The 25,889-nt window shown below is 42.3% G+C and overlaps 1 protein-coding gene and 2 non-coding genes across 3 annotated transcripts in view; 2 read left to right on the top strand and 1 right to left on the bottom strand.

The window, feature by feature from the left end:
• The window catches only part of LOC126419217 (angiomotin-like 2a), a 133,494-nt gene that overhangs the window by 11,407 nt on the left and 96,198 nt on the right, over window positions 1–25,889 (bottom strand). The window lies entirely within an intron of this gene.
• On the top strand, window positions 14,833–14,907 carry Trnas-cga (transfer RNA serine (anticodon CGA)). The gene has a single exon. It is a non-coding gene; the product is annotated as a tRNA-Ser (tRNA).
• Window positions 15,435–15,509, top strand: Trnal-caa (transfer RNA leucine (anticodon CAA)). Its single transcript has one exon. It is a non-coding gene; the product is annotated as a tRNA-Leu (tRNA).

Here is a 25,889-nt window from a genome sequence, read left to right as displayed (position 1 = left end):
GGAGTGTGTGGGGACAGCATGTTACTAAGGTTGAGGCCAGGATAATTATGGAAGCAGAAAATGTATTTTAAGGATAATTCCCATCTGCACACTTCAGAAAAGCTGATGGTGGAGGGAAGGATCAAGATGGCTTGGGTAGTGAAGCAGTCATTGAAATCAACGTTGTTATGTTCAGCTGCATGTTGTGCCACACGGTGGTCTACTATCCTCTTGGCCACAGTTTGGCGGTGACTGTTCATTCTGGTGGACAGCTGGTTGGTAGTCATACCAATATAAAAAGCTGCGCAATGATTGCAGCAGAGTTGGCAAATGACATGGCTGTTTCCACAGGTGGTCTGGCTCCTGATGGGGTAAGATAAACCTGTGACAGGATTAGAATAGAAAGAGCTGTGTGGGTGGATTAGGAAGGTTTTGCATCTGGGTATGATCCTTGCAGCATGGGATTGGAACTGGAAGTGGCATGGGGATGGACTATGATGTTGTGGAGGTTGGGTGGGCAACGGAACTGTACTTTAGTAGGGGTGGGAAGAATCTCGGGTAGGATGTCCCTCATTTTAGGGCACGATGACAGGTAATCAAAGTGCTAGTGACTGATGTGGTTTGCTTGTTCCCATCCGCAGTCGTAATGGCTGACGAAGGGGACACTCCTTTGTGGCTGGTGGGAGGACTGGGTTGTGAGGGGAAAGGGCACTGAATTTCTGTTTGCGGACTAGGTCTGGTGGTTACTGCCTGTATGTGAAGTCCTTGGTGAAACCCTTTGCATATTGAGCAAGTGAGTTTTTGTCACTGCAGGTATGCCATTCCTAGGTAGCCAGGATATTTTGGTGTGAAAGGGATGACAGCTGTCACAATGCACGTACTGTCAGTGGTTGGTGGGTTCAATGTGGACAAAGGTGCAGATGGAGCCATCAGAGAGGAGGGGGTCAACATCTAGGAAGTTGGATTGCTAGGTTGAGGAGGACCATGTGAAACAGATGGGAGAGAAGGTTTTCAGGTTGGGATCATAAAGACATCATCAATGAACCTGCACCAGACTAGGGTTTGGTGTTTTGGGAGGCTAGGAAGGTCTCCTCTACGCGGCCAGTAAAAAGGATGGCATAGGAGAGTGCCAAGTGAGTGCCTACGGCTGTTCCACAGATTTGTTTATATACTTTCCCTTCCAATGAGTCTGAAGGATGTTGGGAAAGGTAGTGTTCAATAATGGTAAGACCATGGGGGTGTGTAGGGAGGTGGCGTCAACAGTGATGAGTAGGGATCCAGGAGGTAAAGGGGTGGGGATGGTGGTGAGTCGATGAAGGAAGTGATTGGCGTCTGTGACTTGGGAGGCTAGACTACAGGCAACTGGTTGGAGGCATTGGTCAATGAGCACCAAAATTCTTTTAGTGGGGCACAATAACCAGCCATCCACCTTCTACATGCTCCCCAAAATCCACAAACCCAACAATCCTGAACGCCACATTGTGGCTGGTTATTGTGACCCCAATGAGAGAATTTCGGCACTCGTTGACCAAACCTTCACCCAACTGCCTGTAATCTGACCTCCCATGTCAAAGACACCAACTACTTCCTTCACTAACTCTCCACCATCCCTTTGCCTCCTGGATCTCTACTTGTCACTGTTGATGCCACCTCTGTATACACCAACATCTCTGAGGTACATGGTCTTACTGCTGTTGAACACTACCTTTATCAATGTCCTTCAGACACCAAACACACTACCTCATTCCTCATACACCTTACTAATTTCATCCTAACCCACACCTAGTTCTAATTTGAAGGGAAGGTATATATACAAACCTGCAGCACAGCCATGTGCATCAACATGGAACACTCCTACGTCAACCTTTCTATGGACCGTTTAGAGGTGACATTCCAAGCCTCCAAAAACACCAAACCCCTAATGTGGTTCAAGTTCATTGATGATATCTTCACGATATGGACCCATGGCCAAGACAACATATCTTTGTTCTTTCTCAACCTCACCACCTGTCCCATCCGCTTCATGTGGTCCTCCTCAACCCAGCGTGCCACATTCCTATACATTGACCACCTCCTCCTATCTGATGGCTCCATCAAAACCCCTATCCACATGAAACCCATCAACCACCAACAGTACCTGCATTTTGACAGCTGTCATCCCTTTCACTCCAAAAAATCCCTCCCATCATATAGACTGGCTACCTGGGGATGGTGTACCTGCAGTGACAAAAACTCACTTGCCCAGTATGCTGAGGGTCTCACCAAGGACTTCACAGACAGGCATTATCTGCCAGACCTTGTTCACAAACAGATATCCCATGCCATTTCCCCTTACAGGCCCAATCCTCCCACCAACCAGCCACAAAGGAGAGTCCCCTTCACACAAAGGAGTGTCCCTTCCATCACCCAGTACTACTCCAGACTAGAACAACTGAACCATATCCTTTGCCAGTGCTTTGATTACTTATCAACATGCTCCAAAATGAGGAAAATTCTACCTAATATACTCCCCCCCCCCCCCCCAATAAAGCGCTGTTCCGTCACTTATCCAACCTCCACAACATCCTAGTCCATCCCTATGCCAATCACAATCGCTTGTCACAAGGATCATATCCCTGTTGGAGGCCCAAGTGCAAAACCTGCCCAACCCACCCACTCAGCACTTCCTATTCCAGTTCCTGTCACAGGTGTATCCTACCCCACCAGGGGCCATGTCATCTGTGAACGCAGCCATGTCATTTACCAGTTCTGCTGCAATCGCTGCACAATGTTTTATATTGGTATAACTACCAACCAGCTGTCCATCAGGTTGAACGGTCACCACCAAACTGTGGCCAAGAGCAAAGTAGACCACCCTGTGGCACAACATGCAGCTGAACATAACACAATTGATTTCAATGGCTGCTACACTACCCAAGCCATATGGGTCCTTTCCTCCTTACAATACATTTTTCCACTTCTGTAATGATCATGGCCTCAATCTTAGTAACATGCTGTCCCCACACACTTCACCCAATGGTTTCCACCCCTTATGTCCTATCATCTCCTCCCCATTCTCATCTCCGTCCTATCATCTCCTCCCCGTTCTCATCTCCCACCATGTTTATTCGCAGCCCTTTACCAATGCATCTGCCTGTCTTTCCCTTTCTCATTTTTCCCCACCTCCCTGCCACACAACCACCTGACACTACACCTGTTGGAGTCTAGTCCCTGCACACTCCACCAGATAATGTTTGTCTCTTTCCCCAACCACACACTACTATTTCTTCTCCTTCTCCTTACCCTTCCCCACGCCTTCCTTGCATCCCATGTATTGTGGCATTCCAGCCCAATATGATGGAGTGTGTGTATATGTGTGTATGTGTGTGTGTGTGTGTGTGTGTGTGTGTGTGTGTGTGTGTGTGTGTGTTTTTTGTTTTTACTGACGAAGCCTATGGCTGAAAGCTACAAGTGAGTATCTTTTAATCCTGCCTGCCTGTAACTTGATGTGTCGTCTTTACAGTAAGTAACAATCTATCTTTTCCCATATTGTTAAAATTCACGGAAAATGAGGAATAGAAATAATGAATGCAATAACACAGATGAAAATATAAAATGATAAACAGAAGAAGTTAAATCAAAGTTAATACACAAAAATAATTAAAATCACACATATAAAAATTAAAATTGAGTGATAAGAGGTTAAAATGGGAGCACATAAAAAAGTTAATATGATGACTGAAATGACACAGATAAATCGAAATAAAAAAAATTACGTTGAAACAAATCAATTGAATAAAAAGAATGACAATCATTTCTATAAAGATTAAAAAATAAAAATTTGAAGGCACCTGTCAGGAGTGAAATCCACAATCTTCAGCCCGTCAGGAAAGGAAATAACCACTACACTACACTGTTGCTCTGAATAAAACCATCATAATCAGGCTCTAGAATGTGCTGTGCAACTCTTTTACATTGATTACCCATAAACAAGGGCTCACTTGGGTACAGGGCTGCAGATTGTGATACATCACCATAAAAAGTGCTTGGAGGAATGGTAATTTGTTTAAAGACTGGTTTCTTAATGGATTTGTTCCAGCTGTTACAAAATACTCGAAATCAAAAACCTAGCACCCCATGCAACTGTACTGCTAGACAATGCCCTCTGATTCTGAAGTTCAACAAGGTGACATAAAAGCTGGGTCATTCCATGCCAAGTGGTCTAGAGGCTCCCACATGACCCTCACGGATTTTGATGAAATTTTGTATGAACATTCACACATGTTCTCAATGAACACTGGTGAAGCTTCAGTTTAAGAAATTCAATACTTTCGGAGATACAGTCACTTGTTTAAGACCATAGCACAGCTTTCTATAGTGCGTCCTTGAATCTTCAGCAACTTTGAGATGAGATATCTCTGTAAGTATTTGCATGAAAGAAACAAAAATTGGCCATCTTATACAACTTTTAGAGCTCTTTAAAGTAAAATATTAAGTAAAGGATTTCTGAGCAATTTTCATATAGATAATTTGAGGCAAAGTTGGGCGAAAGAATTGCTGTTTTAAAAAAAATGCGAACTTTAGTTTTTCATATCTCCAAAAGTAATTGTGGGATGTACATGAAACTTTGCACACTACCACTCACTCACCAACACAAGGTCTTAGAATATAAAATTTCATTCTCCTATTGCTTTCCATTATTTCACAAATCTAGGGTAAAGTTGACAATTTTTCAAAAAGTGCTAAAAATGGGTATTTTTAGTCAAATTTTTCAAAAAAGTGTTTTCTCCAAACTCTTCGAAACTATGGTCATTAGAAAGAGCATATTCTAAACTATCTATAAAAGTGGATTTGGTTTTGCAATGCAAGCATATAAGGCACTAAAAAGTAGCATCTTCAAAGAGGCGCACTGTAAGTTTCAACACATTTTTCTGGCACTCAAATTATACCTGAAATCTTTTATTTTGCCTTATATATGTTTATTAATGCCTGGGATAAGTGAAATAAGAAGTCCTGATGAACAGGACCTAGCTTAAGTCCGAATAGCAAAAGAATAAAAATAAAAACAATGTTATTTCTTAATTGTCACCCCCCCCCCCCTCCCACGCTCTCTCTCTCTCTCTCTCTCTCTCTCTCTCTCTCTCTCTCTCTCTCTCACACACACACACACACACACACACACACACACACACACACACACACACACACACACACAATTATTATTAAGAATGAATGTCAATCGTAAAATTTATTTGCATAATCATCTAATTATTAGTTGACTGATGGAAAAGAAGTGTATAAATGAGTTGCTATGGTCCATGGTGGCTTAACCACTGCTAGTTTCATTTCACCTGAGAAAACCAGCATTCCCATTGCCATAGGGGCCACGCCCCATAGCTTAGCAACAACAGCCACGGGTGGGTTTCTTTATCACTGGATCCCAAGCCTGATAAGCGTTTCTTTACACAATTTCCCAAGCCTGATAGTAAAATTATTTAAGTGCCCTGTGTAAAATTAGAAGGCACTCTTCGGTTCCTTAGATCGTTTCCTCTAACCTATTTCAATTTTTGATATGCTACATTAATTTTCTGATGAATATCAAGAGGAATGGTGTATTGCCGACCAGACGATTTTACTGATGGAGCTGGAACAACTGCAATAATGTGGTGTTCTGGAACCCAGCACTTGTCACTTCCTGGTGGCCAATAAAATGAATTTGCCAGACCATATGGGTGCATAAAGTTTATTAACGCATCCCTTTGCTCTGTGGAGGTCTCACAGATATTCCCAATCCACCACACGTTTTCATAGAGGCATGCAATATATTGTCCTGGTTGGAGAGCAGACATTAATACGCCTCCTTCATTACTATGACCCATTTTAGCTAGAAAAAATGAACAATCATTTGAAACTCTGCTGACCTGAATTGTTGTTTCATCAATAAGTAAGAGTGATGATTTTCTCTAGTGCCTGCTACAGTTTGTCCAAGTTTAAACCTCTCTTCTTGTGACACAATATTTTTTTCAATTTCATCTTTACTGACGAAAACAAATGTAATTCCATTAATGTTTTAAGAGCAGAAGTGAAACAGATCCGGGGGGGGGGGGGGGGGGGGGGGGGGGGGGGGGGGGGGGGGGGGGGGGGGGGGGAAGAATTTGTCCATTAAGTGGCCGTTGGAAGCTTGCTCTTGCTGCTGACCACTTTGTTGTACCTCCAATCCCATCACAAGGTGATTTCCCGTGACTAGTAGCGAAAAAATTCCATTCGACTGTCATTCCAAAATCACTCTTATGATAGCACAAATTTAGGAAATTCTTGAAATTTTTATATTGAGCACTGGAGCCATCACTGAAATCATGAATGTGGGATATCTGTGCAAACCGTGCTTTTATATATTTGATGAGCTCCCTGATAAAAGCGTGAACTGTAATAGTGTCATGCCGCAAACTATCACTGATAATGCAAAAACTTAAAGATTGTACTTTCTCATTTTGACGGAAGTAGATAACAAATGGATGAGTTGTTGCTTGACTATTGTCCCAGTGGAAGCTTTGCACAGCATCCTGAATGATAAAAGAATAATTTTCTGCAAAATCCATCAGGACAACAAGCTCTTCATCTTTAAGATGACATTTAAGGCCTTTAAGATGCAAGCCTCTATGCTTGGCAATGTAATGATGGCATGACAGACTCCATATTTTATTTTTTACATCTTCAATAAATTCATCCACTACCATTTACTTCGAGTCCAGTGTGGCCCGATCGGTATGTATCCACTGCTTAAACACAATAACTTCCTGTGGCTCATGATCTAGGAAATAGCTGGCAATTTCAGATGCTATAGCTTTGGGCCCAGGGCACCTTTCACAGCGATGTAGCATGCACTGTTTAGAGTTCAAACTGCAAACTGCCTTGCTGAGAAACTCCTTATAACTTTCACTTATACCAGCTCCGCTAAGCATAAGCTGAACATTTTGGTGAATTGCACAGATGCAAACTGCATGCATTCCAGCTAATCCTACTGTTACACACCATTTGGGTCTAAGTTCACAAAACTTTGAAAACCTTATTTCTGGACCATTTATATTCTTATAGATAACATACATTTCCCGTAAATTGCAAAGTAACAATCTTTTCTGCATGTATGTCTTTCTATCTAAAAGTCTAACTGAAATACTATCTTTTTTTCCAGGGCACACCCTACTATACTCATCATCTTCAAAAAAATTTCGCACTCTACTAGCAACTTCTGCTGGTAATTTCCTGCTTTGCCTATTTTCGGGAAGTGCCAGAATGCCCTTCTCTGCTTTAAGCTTCCGAGCATTCTTCACCATTCTTTCAGACAAGCCGAACTGAGCTGCTGTTTGTCTGACTGTCCAACTTACAGGTGCCAAGGTTAAAATTTGCATCCGTTCTTTAGGAATTGCATTCTGCATCTTGGCACAGTTTCCATATTCCTTAATTTCACTAGCATCTTCAATTTGTCGGTTTACTGCCATTGCATTTACAATTCTGTTTTTAATCACATTTTGAGCCTTTTGAATTTTCTTCTTCACATATTGGGGCTTATCTCTGTAGCTTACTGTTCTCTTCACGGGTGAAATACCGATAGACAATAAGCTACTATTTAATTCTTCTTTTGGTGTAAGGTCCTCATCAGAATGTGATGATGAGGCTGATAAAGCTTCGTCCAAGTGTTTATTTAAGGTAGTCCTGCAAGCCAGACAAATTTTCTGACCTGGCCTTATGTTATTAAGAAGCTGCTTCTTCAACATATCAGAAGTCTTATTAGCTGTTTCAGTATCAAGAGTGTGAATTCCTGCCTTAACATTATGATTCACCTTCCCAAAGGGATTGAAGCATTTTTTTGTAACCTCTCATATTGTGCCAATAACAGGGCTTCATGGTGTAGGTAAACTTGAGAGGTATTGTCCAGCTTTGCTTCAGAACATCGGACCAACAACTCTTTTTCCTCATCACTAAAATCCGCAAACCATTTTAAAGCAGCTTTTTTGGCAAAGAAAGTGACATGACACTTGGTTCCACTATCTCCTTGCCCAATTGAGCAGGAAGGTATGCTGTTCCCTTCTGCATCCATCTCTAATCGGTAACTAAATAATGTATTTGACCTCTAAGTGCAAATTATAATCTGCTTAAATTTCAGACAAATTGCTACTGAATGAAATTATACACAATGTATAATACCAATGAAAAAATCTAATAAGAGATATATGCTATAAAAGACACAATCAAAACAAATTTTTGTAAATTAGATTACAAACTTTGATGGTCTTACGAATCACTTAACAAGCCACACACAGTCAAGAGAACCCACTCACTATGCTGCAAACACACCACTGAAATACAGATTGTTCAAACATGGCTCACAATAATGAAACAATCTGATTGTTACAGTAATTGTTGCCATTATATTTTCTATAAACAGTTAATCTTTTGAATTTTCTCTGTGAAACTAGTGGTTACTTATTTACCAAGGTAGTAGGCTACATTTAAGTGTGATTAAATACAAAATTAAACTCTTAGATGTTTAACCAATCAATTTCACATGTTTTCCTAATAACTTTAAGACAAAAATTCACAGGTTACAACACCTAGGTATTAAAATCTCTGCAATATTGATTGGAAAATTTACATCACTTGATGCATGATTCAAGCAAACCGATTCTTTTTTGGAAAAATGTTTTATACAATTGAATCCAAAAATTAGGTCTTCATTTTCCACTTGTAAATATTTACAATTTTGAGAAGTACAAAAAATATGAAGCTATTATTCATTGAATTCTTTATGATCTCTCTCTTTTTTTTCTCAAATGAGAAGAGTTTTATGCAAATGAACACTTACGATAAAAGCAGAAGGGCTACTTCTCACAGTTTTTCTGACAGTCTCATTGCCTATTTACCAGGTCTTTTTATTTCAATTATTCAAGGCACTAATAAACATTTATTAGGCATAATAAAAGGTTTCAGATATAATTTGAGTGCCAGAAAAAGTGTTCAAACTTCCAGTGCGCCTCTTTGAAGATGCTACTTTTTAGGGCCTTATATGCTTGCATTGCAAAACCAAATCCACTTTTATAGATAGTTTAGAATATGCTCTTTCTAATGACCATAGTTCAGAAGAGTTTGGAGAAAACACTTTTTTGAAAAATTTGACTAAAAATACCCATTTTTAGCACTTTTTGAAAAACTGTCAACTTAGATTTGTGAAATAAAGGAAAGTAATAGGAGAATGAAATTTTATATTCTAAGACCTTGTGTTGGTAAGTGGTGGTGTGCAAAGTTTCATGTCCATCCCACAATTACTTTTGGAGATATAAAAACTTAAGTTCACATTTTTTTTTAAACATCTATTTTTTCACGCAATTTTGCTTCAAATTATCTACATGAAAATTGCTCAGAAATCCTTTTCTTAATATTTTACTTTAAAGAGCTCTAAACGTTGTATAAGACGGCCAAGTTTTGTTTCTTTCATGCAAATACTTACAGAGATATCTCAAAGTTGCTGAAAATTCAAGGACGCACTATAGAAAGCTGTGCTATGGTCTTAAACAAGTGACTGTATCTCCGAAAGTATTGAATTTCTTAAACTGAAGCTTTACCAGTGTTCATTGAGAACATGTGTTAATGTTCATACAAAATTTCATCAAAATCCATGATGGTCACATGGGAACATTTCTCGATATTAGACCACTTGGCACGGAATAGGCCAGCTATGTTTTCACCTGCCCTCCCCCTCTCTCTCACCTCCACGTGACTTCAATAATCCAACCAACAGACTCGAGTGTTACTTAGTGGTTAAAACAACGTTACAAGAGGAAATATGTCAGCACTTTGTTAGAGAAAAAAGGAGAGGGTTGTCATCTTTTTGCAGCAATGACAGGCTTTTTAACATAAAAGATGCAATTTACACAGTTGCACAGACTTTGGAAGAACTAGAGAAAACCACTCTACAAAAATCACGGAAGGAAGTCTGTCCCAGCCTAAACCAAGAACATGAACTTCCAGAAACTAATGAGTCATATGCTGCAGATTTAGTGATTGATCTATAAACTCTTCAGAATGATGTCTACCCTGCTGATGTACAGGAAGGACTACAAGAAGGTGATGTTGCTATAGTCACCAGTGAAGAACTTGAAGATGATCAGATCATTGATGGTGGTTCCCCCCCACCCTTTCCTCTCTCTCTCTCTCTCTCTCTCTCACACACACACTTCTTTTTTTTTTTTTTTTTTTTTTTTTCAACAGTATAGTGTTGAAACAAAGGAAGAAATGGAAATATCAGCCATTCTGCAGCAAAGTATGCACATTCGAGGCTGCCCTCAAATATGTGGAACAACAGCTAATTGCTACAGCTACGGACATACTGTACGGAAAGAAGTGGCTTGATGCAGCTACACAACCAAGGTTAAGAAATAGAAACAAAAAATATTCTACACTTTTTTAAATAGGATTTTCAGTATCAATTTTTTGTTTTCCTTTCTCATAATAAAAATATAATTTTTTACCTTAATTTTGATTTACTACATTGTTTCGAGCTCGATGACTTGTTTCATTCACCTCTGATTATCCAACCTTTTTACCATTCTGTCCACCCCTGGTCCCAAAAGTAATGGTTAACAGAGGTTGTACTGCAGATGCTCTCTAAAAGTTGATCCCACTCCTTAGGACCTCCCCTGTAAACAGGTGGCTCATAAAGCAACAAGATGAATGCATGTACCAGAAGAGACCTGAAACACAGTCATGAACCTTTCCTCCAAAAGTCTTAGCCTCACAGAAGTATCAGTCCTTTCCAAATGCCTCACCTTTTGTCTCACTCCCAAATTCAATCATGCAGGACTTATTAAAGACCTCTCTCCTCCTCCTTATCCCCATAGTTGAAGCACTTTTTCGCCACCAATCCTACCAATCAGACTCAACCAATGACCAATATTTGACCCTGCCTGACTCAGTTCACTCCTTTTTCCAACCATGATCCACTCCCATTTCCTTTGCTTCCAAATCATCCCCTGTTCACTTTCCAGAATTTCTTAACCTTGAACCTTGCCTTGCCATTATTCCCCAAATCCCTCGACAAGCGAGCTAACCTTACATCCACAGAAATAATCGCAAAGCTGATACTGACCTCCTAATCCTACCTGCCAACAAAGGCTCCACCATTGTTGGTTTGAACTGCAAGGATTACCTGGCAGAAGAACTCTGCCAGTTGTCAGATTCATCCACCAACAAAACCTGTCACAGTGATCCCATTCCAGGAATCCAGCAGGATATCCAGCCTCCTCAAATCCTCAGGCCCACCCTACCTCTCCCCAGAGCCCCTCTCCCCCCTACCCCTCCCTCCACTCTTACCTTCTACATGCTTCCTAAAGTCCATAAATCCAACCACCCAGCACACCCCATTGTGGCCAGTTACTGTGCCCCACTAAAAAAACTCTGCTCTCGTAGACCAAAACCTTCAGACTATTACCTGCAACCTACTCTTCCACATCAAAAGACACAAACCTTTTCCTCCACTGACTCTCCACAGTTTCTGTTCCTTTACCACAGGGCGTCCTACTCGTCACTATTAATGTCACCTCCCTTTACACTAACATCTCTAATGCACATGGCCTTACCACTACTGAACAATACCTTTCCCAACACCCAATGGATTTCAAACCTATGACCTTCATCCTAGTCATCATGACCAACTATATCATCCAGAATTACTTCTCCACTGAAGGTTTCACCTACCAACAAAGCCAGGATACGGCTATGGGCACCCGTATGGCACCATCCAGGCCAACCTATTCATTGGATACATCTAGAGAAATCCATTCTAATCACTCAGAATCCCAAACTCCTCACCTGGTTCAGATTCACTGATGACACTTTCGTGATTTGGATTGAGGGTGAGGACACTAGCCACATTTCTCCAGAACCTCAACACATTCTTCCCCATTCACCACATTTGGTCCTCTTTACCCCAACAAGCCATCTTCCTCAACGTTGACCTCCACCTCAAAGACAGCTACTTGTTAAACCTACCCAACCACCAGCAGTTAACTCCTCTTTGACAGATGCCACCCATTGCATACCAAGAAGTCCCTTCCATACAGCCTCGCCACCTGTGGAAATCACAAGCAAATACATCAAGGGCCTCACTGAGGCCTTCACAGATTGTAATTACCCTTCCAACCTTGTACAAAAACAGGTCTCCCATGCCTTATGTCTCCAGTCACCCACCACCTCCCAAGTCACACAGTCCATTCCACTCATGACTCAGTACCACCCAGAACTTGAGCAAGTGAAACCCATTCTCTGCCAGGGTTTCGACTACCTCTTGTCATACCCTGCTCCTTGCCTCATGGCTCACATAGACACAAGACCTGTCAAATACGTACTCCCACCACTACCTACTCCAGCCCAGTCACAAGCATCACCTGTCCCAGTCTATTCGCAGTAATAGCCACCAACAAACCGTGGCCAAGAAACTGCTGGACCAATCAGTTGCTGATCATGCTGTCCAACAAGACAACCTTCATTTCAACGACTGCTTCACAGCCTGTGCCATCTGGATCCTTCCCACCAACACCAGTTTTTCTGAACTGCACTGGTGGGCACTCTCCCTGCAATATATCCTACATTCCCGTAACCCTCCTAGCCTCGACCTTCATTAGTCATAGTCCTTTATCCATCTCGGCCCCATCCTCTTCCATTTCATTACTACACAGCCCTTGTAACGAAGCAGGATTGCCCCACTGCTATCCTGTTTTGGTTTCACACTCTTTCAGTAACTTAGTTAAGCAATGAACTGTTATTTTTTTTTCATTTTCACTACTCAGATTCCGACTACAGATTCTGTGGCCTTCAGCCTCATAGTACAGAATTCAGAAATAGTTTAAATTAAATTTCCCTAAACATTCTAATGCCTATTATGAAAGTAATGAGCTAATCAGTTTTATTGAAAATGCATACTATTAACAGTTATGGACAATGACGTATATTGTGCAATACATATTAAGTAAAATTCGAGTGAGCTAATAGATCAAATTCAGCTATAAGACTGCATCCAAAAGAAAGCCTAAATTTTACTGATTCCAGCAAAGGGTGTAAATTAACCTAAAGTCTATTAGTTAAATAGATATTAAAGACTTAAAATCTGTAGCCTGTATGACTTTCAGTGCCAATTGTGACCAAACTACCAAATAATTCCGAGATCTGTTTTGATACTTTTGCTACCTTTATTTTTCTACGTAAAATAACTCCAGTCTCAACTTTGTAAGTGCATTAATTAAGAATTAAGTAAATTTGAATATGTAAAAATTATTGTTCAAAAGGGCTGCAGTGGTTATAAGTCAGGAATTACCACGGCGGATGCATAAGTTAGTTCCGCGTATTTAAATTGATACAGCTCAGCTCACTCACGTTATTTAAATAATAAAACCCAATAATTAACTTCAAAACCAGTTAGAAAGGATCATTTTAACCCTAGGAAATTATAAACTATAATATATTAACAGAAATAGTCAAATATTCAAGCGCTCGTCTATATAAGGTTCGAGCTGGTGCAGTTCTCAGTTAGTTCTCGGTCAGATTCTGTTGGAGCAAAAGTGCGGCAAGTTGGTTAATTTTTCGGTAATTGTAATTGTGAACTTTGTTAAAGACTGGAAGTTCTTTAACCTACCTAATGTGACGATTAAGTGTAAGAGGCCTGGTCACATGAATATTGTGTGTGCAAGTGACATCAAATAAATTGTACTGTGGTTGACATAAATGTTCAACAATGAATACGAGTTTGACTTTTGATTTTGGAAAACCTAACCTAGGATCCTGGCTCCTAAATTTCAGTGTGGTTTAGGTGAGACGGGCGCAGCTACCGTGAAGACAATATTGAATAAACAAAGCAAGGTAGGTTGAGATTACTGCGCACTACCTACTATCTACTGGGTGAGGAAATGTTTCAATACCGGTACATCCGGTTGTGACGTGAACTTTAAGTGACACTAATACAAGGACATGTCTCAGCACGTTGCATGTGGTGCCCCGGGTAAGGAAACAGCCCGGCACGTTACACCCTCTGTTCTATCAACACACCCACAGTCTATTTACTTCTTCCTTACCCCCTCCATTACCCCCTCCCCCTCCCAAAAACCTCCGACTAACCTTCCGACTGCACCTAGCTGTCATACCTTCTTCCCACCTCATCCCTGTATGCTCTCGCAGGCAGCACTTTACTGTCCCCCCTCCCCTCACACGTGTGGAAGTTGCATTTGCACGTGTGTGTGTGTGTGTGTGTGTGTGTGTGTGTGTGTGTGTGTGTGTTTTTGCTAATTCAAAGAAAGCCTTTTGGCTGAAAGCTTAGTTGTTTTACAGTCTTCTGTTGTCCTTCAGAATGAGATTTTCACTCTGCAGCGGAGTGTGCGCTGATATGAAACTTCCTGGCAGATTAAAACTGTGTGCCCAACCGAGACTCGAACTCGGGACCTTTGCCTTTCGCGGGCAAGTGCTCTACCAACTGAGCTATAGAAGCATGACTCACGCCCGGTACTCACAGCTTTACTTCTGCCAGTACCTCGTCTCCTACCTTCCAAACTTTACAGAAGCTCTCCTGCGAACCTTGCAGAACTAGCACTCCTGAAAGAAAGGATATTGCGGAGACATGGCTTACCCACAGCCTGGGGGATGTTTCCAGAATGAGATTTTCACTCTGCAGCGGAGTGTGCGCTGATATGAAACTTCCTGGCATGTCTCCGCAATATCCTTTCTTTCAGGAGTGCTAGTTCTGCAAGGTTCGCAGCAGAGCTTCTGTAAAGTTTGGAAGGTAGGAGACGAGGTACTGGCAGAAGTAAAGCTGTGAGTACCGGGCGTGAGTCGTGCTTCGGTAGCTCAGTTGGTAGAGCAGTTGCCCGCGAAAGGCAAAGGTCCCGAGTTCGAGTCTCGGTCGGGCACACAGTTTTAATCTGCCAGGAAGTTTCATATCAGCGCACACTCCTCTGCAGAGTGAAAATCTCATTCTGGAAACATCCCCCAGGCTGTGGCTAAGCCATGTCTCCGCAATATCCTTTCTTTCAGGAGTGCTAGTTCTGCAAGGTTCGCAGCAGAGCTTCTGTAAAGTTTGGAAGGTAGGAGATGAGGTACTGGCAGAAGTAAAGCTGTGAGTACCGGGCGTGAGTCGTGCTTCGGTAGCTCAGTTGGTAGAGCACTTGCCCGCGAAAGGCAAAGGTCCCGAGTTCGAGTCTCGGTCGGGCACACAGTTTTAATCTGCCAGGAAGTTTAATATCAGCGCACACTCCGCTGCAGAGTGAAAATCTCATTCTGGAAACATCCCCCAGGCTGTGGCTCAGCCATGTCTCCGCAATATCCTTTCTTTCAGGAGTGCTAGTTCTGCAAGGTTCGCAGGAGAGCTTCTGTAAAGTTTGGAAGGTAGGAGACGAGGTACTGGCAGAAGTAAAGCTGTGAGTACCGGGCGTGAGTCGTGCTTCGGTAGCTCAGTTGGTAGAGCACTTGCCCGCAAAAGGCAAAGGTCCCGAGTTCGAGTCTCGGTCGGGCACACAGTTTTAATCTGCCAGGAAGTTTCTGTTGTCCTTATCTGTGACTCAGTATCTCCGTTATATGGCAAGTAGCAACTATCATTTTCACTGTATTGTTGGAACAACATTTTTAATGTCTAGTCTGGTTTGACAATTTTCCTTCATTTCTTCTTATCCTGTGCCAATTTGTTTTCATCTTGTCATACTTATTGTACTGACATATACTGTAGCTTGTTTAGCAGTTACCAATTTTTGTTTTCTTTCATAATTTTTCTCCTCTACTGCTTCCTCCACTTCCAAATGAGGAACTTCTGGTTGGCTTACAATACGTTTTGCTAACTAGTTCTTTCTTCTCCTTCAGTTTTTTTAAGGATATCATTTCTCACCTGTATGTTCTAATTATTTTCCATTTCATATATAATTTTTCACAGTTTCATAAAGACATGCATTTCAAATATTACCAAATTTTTAATTTTCTGAGTTTTTATTTACTTGCCTCTTTGTTCAACACTGATATGTGCTGCAAACACACAGCTTTGGGGAATTCTTCCAAGAATAATGCCAACAGATTCCTTTTGCTTGAGGACTGCTTACTCTGCATATGGCAATCTGCACTTTATATCTTTCTTACTTCGGCTGTCAGATGTATTAGTGTGCTTAGAGTAACAGTACAGTTATACTACTACTAATTATTTTCTTTAATTCTGAAATACATTTTGTATTGTCTTAATAGTTTTCCTTACTACCAGGATTGTTTTGTTATGTCCCGAATTTGAATATCATTCACAGTTACTACCATCATTCCAAAGTTGTTCTATGCTGTTATTACTTTCAACTATATGGGCAATGTCATCTCTAAGCTAAGTATTGGTAGCTTTGTCCCTTGCACTTTTATTATTCTTATAAAAATTTTGTTCTCTTTTTCACAGCCTCACGGTGTATATGCAGACAAGAAGGGAAAAAAATCAGATTTTTCAGTTTTTCCAGTTAAAAAACGCACTCTCTCAGATGAAATTACATTTTTTTCATGGATAAAAGCACATTTCTTCCATGTTAACTGACAATATACACAGTTAACTGACAATATATCTTCATATTATAAAAGTATAAACACAAATCCCACCAAATACAGCAGGGCAACTTCCGAATCAATGGTATCAAGACTGAGATGCATTTTTGTCATTCAGTTACAGCTCATGTCACGTGATCTCGCCAGCCAATGACAGCAGATATTCGAAGCATATGACACTGTGCTCCAAAAATTTTGTAGGTGACCTGGCTGAATACATGTTCCGTCAAGCACTTACTTTTCCAAAGAAAAGCCAATTACGTGTGAAACTGCACAAGAACTCACTTCGAACCTTTTTTTGGAGGATGATTTTACTTTTTCCCATCATTACTGCATAATTTGTAATCTATGAAAACTAACATGAAGAGCTAATCTTGAAACTTCATCTATTTTAGTGTGCATTTCCCTTTAAGACATATCAAACACAAACATGGCATAAATGGCTGGTCAGTTGGGCCACAATTTTTTTCTACGTAGCTGGTACTCAGTGTTAAGTTTTGAATGAGAGTCTAACACTCCATGGTTTAAGAAATTCATTGCACATTCTCACACATAACATACACTATGTGATCAAAAGTATTCGGACACCTGGCTGAAAATGACTTACAAGTTCGTGGTGCCCTCCATCGGTAACACTGGATTTCAACATGGTGTTCGCCCACCCTTAGCCTCGATAACAGCTCCCATTCTTGCAGCCGTATGTTCAGTCAGGTGTTGGAAGGTTTCTTGGGGAATGGCAGCCCATTCTTCATGGAGTGCAGCACTGACGAGAGGTATAGATGTCAGTCGGTGAGGCCTGGCACGAAGTCAGCATTCCAAAACATCCCAAAGGTGCTCTATAGGATTCAGGTCAGGACTCTGTGCAGGCCAGTCCATTATAGGGATGTTATTGTAGTGTAACCACACCGCCACATGCTGTGCATTATGAACAGGTGCTCGATCATGTTGAAAGATTCAATTGCTATCCCCCAATAGCTTTTCAACAGTGGGAAGCAAGAAGGTGCTTAAAACATCAATGTACGCCTGTGCTGTGATAGTGCCTCGCAAAACAACAAGGGATGCAAGCCCCTTCCAAGGACAACACGACCACTCCATAACACCACCACCTCAGAATTTTACTGAATGGCACTATACATGCTGGCGGATGACGTTCACAGGGCATTTGTCATACCCACATCCTGCCATTGGATCGCTACACTGTGTACTGTGATTTGTCATTCCACACAATGTTTTTCCACTGTTCAATTGTCCAAGGTTTACACTCCTTACACCAAGTGAAGCAGTGTTTGGAACTTGCCAGCATGATGTGTGGCTTATGAGCAGCGGCTTGACCATGAAATCCAAGTTTCCTCACCTCCCGCCCAACTGTCATAGTACTTGGAGTGGATCCTGATGCAGTTTGTAATTCCTGTGTGATGGTCTGGATAGATGTCTGCCTATTACACATTACGACCCTCTTCAACTGTCGGCGGTCTCTGCCAGTCAATAGACGAGATCGGCCATACGCTTTTGTGCTGTACATGTCCCTTCACATTTTCACTTCACTAACACATCAGAAACAGTGGACCTAGGGATGTTTAGGAGTGTGGAAATCTTGCGTACAAATGTGTGACAAGTGACACCCAATCACCTGACCATTTTCGAAGTCCGTGAGTTCTGTGGAGTGCCCCATTCTGCTCCCTCACAATGTCTAATGACTACTGAGGTCGCTGATATGGAGTACCTGGCAGTAGGTGGCAGCACAATGCACCTAATATGAAAAACATGTTTTTGGGGGTGTCTGGATACTTTTGATCAAATAACATAATTCATCCTGCGTAGAATGAAATTTACTTTTAAAGTAACCCTTCTCAAACCACCATTCGCAATATTTTTCTGTTATCTGTTAAGGTATGTTGTCAATAGCACCACTACTGATTGCTACAACTCTTGTTATAAATTGTATGAAGGAGAATTAGATTATATGAAATGACAAGTGACTTGAGTATAACTGTTTAATAGATTTGCACAAAACATTTTAATTTAAATGTCCTCTTAACATCACAGTAGGTACATATGCCATTATATTTGGAAGTTAGAAACTTTAATAATGCATATAATTATTTACTAAATAACACAAAATCATAGCATGGAGCCCATTGTATTGTGACCATTACTATGAGCTTCCCATCAGTTGTATTTCTATAGCACATGCTTTGCTGCAAAGTCAGAGGGGGCCTATTTTGTATTACTTTTTAACATAAATGGCATCTCCAGCTTCCACTTCTCAAAGAAGTTTAAGGTCCCTGGATAACTAAAATTATAATGTAAATTTCCTACTCAATGTGAGCGAAGCGAAATGAAACCTAATCGCAGAGCTACACTTGAAAAATAGAGAAATAAGTCGCAGTCACATTGCCACACATCGCTGCTAACCAGCCAAGCAGTCATACTGCAGGCACGTATCACATGCAGTCCATCAGATTGCCTGGGATTTCCACATAGCCAGCAGTGACCGACTGCTGGTGATCTGTCCATACATGTGCTATCTATGAAGCAATTGGTTGCTTGTGCTACGGATCACTGTGATCTGACACTTGTCTGCTGTGCCCTTTAGAAATGTAAACAGTCGTTGTGTCACGCTCGTCAAAATGAGGCCCACAAGGGAGATACATCAAAAGCAGTTCATTGTTACGAAGTATTGTACAGTCATTTACATGTTTTGCTGTCAGCAGATGCTTGTATGTGCACTGTGTTTTATTGATGTAAATGGCAAATTTTCTTTGCAAACTGAAATTTTATTTCGGTGTTATTTTCTCATTTATGTTTTATTGCTGCAGTCTTAATCTGCAGAAGCAGGCTAAAGTAAACTTTTTTCTTTGGGTATCAGCTCTTGCCAGTCAAAATTATAAAACTTTAACTGTGAACTAAGAAAATGAAAAATTCCCAGGATTCTAAAAAATTCCCATGTTTCCTGGACTTCTCCTGGATGAAAATATTTACTGGTTTGTCCCAGATTTCCTGGTTGTCCCAGAGTGTATACACCCTGCTTTCTACATTGCCACTTGATGTATTGGGTGGGATAGGTAACGAACTTTGGATCTGTCCAACAGGCTTTTTGGTGTCACCCAGTCTTCTGTCACTTTTAATTTCGATTATTCTAATTTTTCACCTTTGCATTTATATCAACTCTCATTCTGGACCTCACATTAATTTCTGCCCAAACTCTGATCATTTTATAACACTCTATAACACCAAATGTTATACATACGTAACAATAGGTTTGTACGCTTTCTGCAGATGTGCGTCTTGTTAAAATCCATCCATGTTCACTGTTACATACCTGAACAAACCACATAGCACTTACCCAAGCACTGTACAAGTATCACTGCCTTCATTTGAGACTTTTTACAAGCATCAGCACAGAAGATTGTACCCACCATATTTTACAAGGCACGCAAGATGCTTTTTTGCCATGGAATGTATCTATCAATTAGCAGATGAATTATTTCAATTCCTCTGGCTCTATTATTTGAATAAAGGTGAAATGTAAAACTACATTCACATTATGTGTATATTATTATTAGAGTATGAGGTTACATTGACAAATATTCATTTCTCTGGTGCTTAAGTATTTTCATTTATGTTTCATTACAACCTGATGACATTAAAATTTTTAATACTCCTCAAAGAAGTGATTTCTAATTCTTGTTGTTGTTGTTGGTGGTGGTGGTGGTCGTGGTGGTCATGGTGAAAAATTTCTAACAAATGAGAACAATTTTCGTGTCAGTCCAGAAACAATTGCCGATGTGTTGCAACAGGAAGAGATTTGTGCTTCAATAAACCTACTGGATGATCTAGAAGATACTGAGTAGTCAAGGAGTCTGGTGACTTCTATTACATAAATTTGTGTTGTGTAGTTTCCAGTTCACCCATCTGAGTATTTAAGATCACTGGAACTATGCACTCAACAACATAATGTTTTTAGTGCATAGAAACTGGATAATTCTACTGACATTACCATACCTGAACTACAGTAGCTTTTCAGAATGTATCTGTGAATGGTCTCAGTTCAAGTATCTAGTGTGTGATGTCACTGGGAAACATGGGTGTCTGCAAAAATCTGTGAGAGGAGGTAAGATTCTAAAATTGTCATTTTCAATATAACTGATTCAGTTGGTCTGAAAAATGTGTAGCCCCTCAAGAACTTATTGTATCCAAATCAATTGCTAATTACTCCCTTAGCATGCTGTGCTAGGAATGTTCATATCAAGGTGCTGAACCAATCCATTTCTGCAGCTTGGTAATGGCTGTACAAGGGAGTGAAAGAGGAAGATTGAGGACAGTTACGGCAAGTCACTGTATTTCCTGTCTCAGTCACCAATGTTAAATCTGCAGTTTAGTAGTGTGGCAGACAGTCACTGCTATAAATTCATGATACTTTCGTAATGAATAAAAGGTCTGTGACCACTTTGCAGTAGGGGCCAAGTGAACCTTCATACTCCACATCTTGTAAATGAATATGGAATTTTTCAAATGTAGGATTGATGCAGCTCTGTAAGTCTTTTCATCTCCAAACAGCTACTGCACATACAACCTCCTGAATCTGCTTATTGTATTCATCTCTCGTCTCCCTCTACAATTTCCCATTCGTCCTTCCAGTACTATGGATCCCTTAATGTCTCAGAATGTGCCCTACTAACCAATACCTCCTTCTAGTCAGGTTGTGTTACAATTTCTTTTCCTCCCAATTCTATTCAGTATCTCCTCATTTGTTACGTGATCTACCCATCTGATCTTCTGCATTCTTCTGTAGCACCATATTTCAAGTGCTTCTCTTCTCGTCAAAACTGTTTATCGTCCATGTTTCACTGCCATACATGGCTAAGCTCCACCCAAATATTTTCAGAAAAGACTTCCCTATACTTTAATCTACAGGGTGAAAAGTATTTAAAACGAAAAACTCTGGGAGGTTGTAGGGGACATCAAAACAAATATTTTTCCCTATGAGGAGTATTTAAACAGGTAGAGGAAGATTTCTCTGGCGGCAAATTAATTAAACCAACAAACACTCTTCGATTTTTTTATGACCAAGAGACAACACATTAACACAACCCAATTTCAATTACAGTAGGCTTTTAAAAATGCCGTCATTGACACGTAGACAAAGGTTGCGCCGTCTGATCATGTTCTGTCTGACACGGGCAAAAACCCCAGGAGTATCCTGAATTGTTCCTGCTGCTGCTACTATACAGGCAATCAGATCCTCCTCTGAAGCAGCAGGAGTTGCATAAACAAGGTTGTGCATCTCTCCCACACAAAAATGTGCAGAGGGGATCAAGCAGGCCATGGTACAGGACCAGCTCTGCCAATACACGTTTCTGGGAACCGTCGGTCCAGGAATTGATGCACACGACTGAAATGTGAAGGCGCCCCGTCATGTTGGAACCACATGCATTGTCTTGTAGGGAGGGGGACGTCTTCCAGTAATTCTGGCAATGCTCTGGCGAGAAAATTGTAATAGTGCCTGCCATTTAATGGCCTAGGTAGCAGATACGGCCCAATTAAATAGTCCCCAACAACACCGGCCCACACATTAACGAAGAATGGCACTTGATGAGCGCTAGTAACTGAGGCATGTGGGTTATCCTCACTCCAAACATGCGGATTGTGCAAGTTGAAGACTCCATCACGCCTGAACTTTACTTCATCAGTAAACAACACAGAGGATGGAAATGTTGGATGCATTTCACACTGTTCCAGGTACCACTGCAAAAACTGTGGTCTGGGTGGATAATTAACTGGTTCCAGGTTGTGGACACGCTGTAAGTTTTTTTTTTTTTTTTTTTTTTTTTTTTTTTTTTTTTTTTTTTTTTTTTTTTGTGGTTTTAGGGCGCAAAACTTCTATGGTCATTAGCGCCCAGCCCGTGATGTAGAAAACAGGAAAAAAACCAAATTTAAAATCAGCAGCAATGGAAACAAAGTCAGAAAATTTGAGAAACTAAAGGCAGAAGGAATGCTTCAAAGTCCACTATAGAAAGGGGTTGGTTGTCCCCCAAAAAAAAGGCTTCAAATGAGTGACGTCATTTCACTGTCTCTAATAAACTGTAGAACGCGGTCAGCTGAGCGCGTGTCATCTGCTAAAATCGACGATAGATCAGGCGATAGCTGTAGACGGGAGCGTAACGGATTAAAATAGGGGCATTCAATTAAAAGGTGTCTGACCGTCCACAGCTGAGAGCAGTGGGGACAGAGTGGGGGAGGATCACCGCTTAAAAGATGTCGATGACTAAAAAGACAGTGCCCTATCCGGAGTCGGGCTAAAATTACCTCCTCCCGACGACGCGTTCGGGAGGAAGAGGTCCAAGCGCAAGGAACGGCTTTCACTTCCCGCAATTTATTGTGGGGAAGTGTTGACCAATGCGCATGCCATAAATGAGTAACTTGGCGACATAAACCGCTCCGTAGATCGGTAAACGGAAGAGACTGAAGAGCTGGCCGAGGAAGAGAGACTGCAGCCTTGGCTGCTATATCGGCCGCCTCATTTCCACAGATACCAGCGTGTCCCGGGAGCCAGAGGAACGCCACTGAGACGCCCCCCAGGTGGAGCAAGCGCAGACAGTCCTGAATCCGGTGGACCAGAGGGTGCACAGGGTAAAGAGCTTGGAGACTGAGGAGAGAGCTGAGAGAATCTGAGCAGATTACGTACTGTATCCGCTGATGGCGGCGGATGTAGTGGACAGCCTGGAGAACAGCGTAAAGCTCCGCAGTATAAACCGAACACTGGTCGGGAAGCCGAAAGTGATTTGGGGTGTCGCCAACAATATAGGCACTCCCTACACCTAACGATGTTTTCGAGCCATCGGTGTAAATAAATGTGGCTTCCGTCATTTGTGCACATAGAGCAGCAAATGCCCGACGGTAAACAAGTGTAGGGGTACCATCCTTGGGAAATTCACATAGGTCTCTGAGCAAGTCGATCCGGGGACGGTGCCAAGGCGGTGCTGTACCCCAAGTTGTCAAGAAGGTTTTAGGAAAGCGGAAGGAAAGAGAATGGAGCAGTTGACGGAAGCGGACTCCCGGGGGTAGTAGGGAGGAGGAGCGGCCTGCATACCCGACATCAAAGGACTCGTCGAAAAAAAGGTTATAGGCTGGATTAGCAGGCATGGAAGACAGATGGCTAGCATAACGACTCAGAAGGACTGCCCGCCGATTGGACAGCGGAGGTTCAGCAGTCTCAGCATAAAGGCTTTCCACAGGGCTGGTGTAAAAAGCTCCAGACACTAAACGTAATCCACGGTGGTGGATAGAGTCGAGACGCCGAAGAATAGACGGCCGAGCAGAGGAGTAGACTATGCTTCCATAATCCAATTTCGAGCGCACTAAGGCGCGATAGAGGCGGAGAAGGACCACCCGGTCCGCTCCCCAAGAGGTACCATTCAGGACACGAAGGGTGTTAAGGGAACGCAGACAGCGAGCCGAAAGATAGGAAACGTGGGAGGACCAGCACAGTTTTCTGTCAAACATAAGACCCAAGAATTTTGCGACGTCGGAAAACGGAAGGTTGACAGGACCTAGATGTAAGGAGGGCGGAAGAAACTCCTTACGTCGCCAAAAATTAACACAAACGGTCTTACTGGGTGAGAAACGGAAGCCGGTTTCGATGCTCCACGAGTGGAGGCGATCGAGACATCCTTGAAGACGTCTTTCAAGAAGGCTGGTCCGTTGAGAGCTGTAGTAGATCGCAAAATCGTCCACAAAGAGGGAGCCCGAGACATCAGGAAGGAGACAATCCATAATTGGATTAATGGCGATGGCAAACAGTACAACACTCAGCACGGAGCCCTGGGGTACCCCGTTTTCTTGGGAGAAAGTACGGGAGAGAGTAGTGTTCACCCGCACCCTAAATGTGCGCTCTGCCATAAATTCGCGAAGAAAAAGGGGCAGCCGGCCTCGAAAGCCCCAAGAGAACAGTGTGCGGAGGATGCCTGTCCTCCAACAGGTATCGTACGCTCTCTCCAGATCAAAAAATATTGCTACCGTTTGGCGTTTCCGGAGAAAATTGTTCATGATATAAGTGGAGAGAGCAACAAGATGGTCAACAGCAGAACGATGCTTTCGGAATCCGCATTGGGCTGGTGTTAAAAGACTGCGGGACTCCAGCCACCAAGCTAAACGGTAATTCACCATACGCTCCAAAACCTTACAGACACTACTCGTGAGAGAAATGGGGCGATAGCTAGAGGGGAGATGTTTGTCCTTTCCAGGTTTCGGAACGGGAACGACAATAGCTTCCCGCCATCGCCTGGGAAAGGTACTGTCGGTCCAAATTCGATTATAAAGGCGAAGGAGGTAACGCAGGCTATGGGTTGATAAATGCAGCAACATTTGGACATGGATACCATCCGGTCCTGGGGCGGAGGAGCGAGAAGAAGAGAGTGCATGTTGGAGTTCGCGCATGGAGAAAACAGTATTGTAGCTTTCGCGATTTTGAGAGGAGAAAGCAAGATGTCGCACTTCCGCTGCACGTTTCTTTGGGAGAAACGCTGGCGGGTAATTTGAAGAGCTCGAAATCTCAGCAAAGTGCTGACCCAATGAGTTAGAAATTGCGACGGGGTCCACTAAGGTAGCATGCGCGACAGTGAGCCCAGAGACCGGGGAGAAACTAGGCGCGCCTGAGAACCGTCGAAGCCGACTCCAAACTTCCGAGGAGGGAGTGAAGTTGTTAAATGAGCTAGTAAAGAATTTCCAGCTTGCCTTCTTGCTATCGCGGATGACGCGACGGCATCGCGCACGGAGCTGCTTATATCGGATACAGTTGGACAAAGTTGGATGGTGACGGAAAATGCGAAGAGCACGTCGCCGCTCACGTATTGCGTCACGGCATGCCTCGTTCCACCAAGGAACTGGGGGGCGCCGGGGCAATTCGGAGGTGCGTGGTATTGAACGTTCCGCAGCTGTGAGAATAACGTCGGTAAAATGTGTGACCTCATCGTCGACGCTGGGAAAGCGACGGTCATCGAATGTCGCTAGAGACGAAAAAAGTGTCCAATCGGCTTGGGCAAACTTCCAGCGTCGCGAGCGCATATATGGCAGTTGAGGCTGCAGTCGAAGAACACATGGAAAGTGGTCACTCGAGTGTGTATCATCAAGGGCGAACCATTCGAAGCGCCGAGCTAGCGGAACAGTACCGACCGCAAGGTCCAAATGGGATAAATTTGCCGTGGAGGCAGACAAAAATGTAGGGACCCCAGTGTTGAGGCAGACTAGATCCGCTTGGTGGAAGACGTCTAGCAATAGTGAGCCACGTGGACAAGGATGTGGAGATCCCCAAAGCGGGTGGTGGGCATTGA

This window comes from Schistocerca serialis, chromosome 1 (genome assembly GCF_023864345.2).
Source record: "Schistocerca serialis cubense isolate TAMUIC-IGC-003099 chromosome 1, iqSchSeri2.2, whole genome shotgun sequence".
In the NCBI taxonomy this organism is placed as follows: domain Eukaryota; kingdom Metazoa; phylum Arthropoda; class Insecta; order Orthoptera; family Acrididae; genus Schistocerca; species Schistocerca serialis.
The sequence above is the reverse complement of the archived record's forward strand: the minus strand, read 5'-3'. Positions and strand labels throughout refer to the sequence as shown.